Source organism: Nicotiana attenuata, unplaced genomic scaffold, assembly GCF_001879085.1.
Source record: "Nicotiana attenuata strain UT unplaced genomic scaffold, NIATTr2, whole genome shotgun sequence".
Taxonomy (NCBI): Eukaryota; Viridiplantae; Streptophyta; class Magnoliopsida; order Solanales; family Solanaceae; genus Nicotiana; species Nicotiana attenuata.
In genome coordinates this window covers 6387-8518 of record NW_017682401.1, presented here as the reverse complement: position 1 = coordinate 8518, position 2132 = coordinate 6387, and positions in this window count along the sequence as shown.

The window sequence follows — 2132 nt, the reverse complement described above, 5'->3', positions numbered from 1 at the left end:
GGAATGAAGTGCGCGGACTTGGTCAGCCGATCCATGATCACCCAAATCGAATCAAACTTCTTCGAGGTACGAGGGAGACCACTCACAAAATCCATAGTAATCCTCTCCCACTTCCACTCGGGAATATCTATCCGCTGAAGTACACCACCGGGTCTCTGATGCTCGTATTTGACCTGCTGACAGTTGAGACACCGAGCTACATAACTCACTATATTTTTCTTCATTCTCCTCCACCAGTAGTGCTGCCTCAAATCCCGATACATCTTCGCGGCACCCGGATGAATGGAATACCGCGAGCTGTGGGCCTCCTCTAATATCAACTCCCGAAGCCCATCCACATTGGGCACGCAAATCCGGCCCTGCATCCTCATCACGCCATCATCATCAATAGTCACATCTCTAGCGTCATCGTGTTGAACCCTGTCCTTAAGGACAAGCAAATGTGGATCATCATACCGGTGCTCTCTGATGCGGTCATACAAGGAAGACCGAGAAACTACACAAGCCAACACCCGACTAGGCTACGAAATATCTAACCTCACCATCCGATTGGCCAAAGCCTGAACATCAACTGCAAAGGGCCTCTCCCCAACTGGAATGTACTTCAAGCTACCCATACTGACCGCCTTCCGGCTTAACGCACCGGTCACTACATTGGCCTTCCCCGGATGATACAAAATGGTAATATCATAGTCCTTGAGTAACTCAAGCCACCTCTGCTGCCTCAAATTAAGATCCTTCTATTTGAACAAATGCTGAAGGCTGCAATGATCGGTATATACCTCACAAGATACGCCATATAAGTAGTGCCTCCAAATCTTCAACGCATGAACTATAGCAGCCAGCTCCAAATCATGTACGGGGTAGTTCTGCTCATGAGGCTTCAACTGACGAGAAGCATATGCAATAACTCTACCCTCCTACATCAACACACATCCGATCCCAACTCTCGAAGCATCACAATACACAATGTAAGAACCTGAGGCTGATGGCAAAACTAACACTGGAGCTGTGGTCAAAGCTGTCTTGAGTTTCTGAAAGCTCTCCTCGCACTCGTCTGACCATACGAATGGTGCACCCTTCTGCGTCAGCTTAGTCAAGGGCGAAGCAATAGAGGAAAAACCCTGGATGAACCGGCGATAATAACCTATCAAACCGAGGAAACTTCGAATCTCCGTGGCTGAGGACGGTCTGGGCCAACTCTGCACCGCCTCTACCTTCTTTGGATCAACTTGAATACCATCAGTGGACACCACGTGTCCCAGAAAAGCTACAGACCCAAGCCAAAACTCACATTTGTAGAACTTTGCATAAAGTTTCTCCTCCCTCAACCTCTGTAACACCACTCTCAAGTGTTGAGCATGCTCCTCCTGGATACGCGAGTACACTAGGATATCATCAATAAAAACGATAACAAATGAATCCAGATACGGCCGAAATACGCTGTTCATCAAGTGCATGAACGCGGCTGGGGCATTAGTCAGCCCAAAAGACATAACCAGGAACTCATAGTGCCCATATCTAGTCCTGAAGGCAGTCTTCATAATATCCGAATCCGTGATCTTCAGCTGGTGATAGCCTGAACGGAGATCAATCTTCGAGAATACCCTTGCCCCCTGGAGCTGGTCAAACAAATCGTCAATACGAGGTAGTGGATACTTGTTCTTCACTGTCACCTTGTTCAACTGTCTGTAATCAATTCACATCCTCATTGTGCCATCTTTCTTCTTTACAAATAGAACCGGTGCACCCCACGGTGACACACTAGGACGAATAAACCCCTTATCTAGGAGTTCCTGAAGCTGATCCTTTAGTTCTTTCAACTCTGCTGGTGCCATGCGATACGGAGGAATAGAGATGGGCTTAGTGCCCGACACCAGATCAATATCAAAATCAATGTCCCTGTCCGGTGGCATGCCCGGCAGGTCACCTAACGGAGCTACTGCAACTCTCGAAATTCCATTCCGACCCTCGGATCAAAATCTCACCTATCCACCGGAATTCGCCAAAATGCCAACTTTGCCAATTCAAGCCTAATCCTACTCCGGACCTCCAAAATCACTTCCGATCGCACTCCTAAGTCACAAATCACCTCCCGAAGCTAACCGAATCATCGGAATTCACATCCGAGC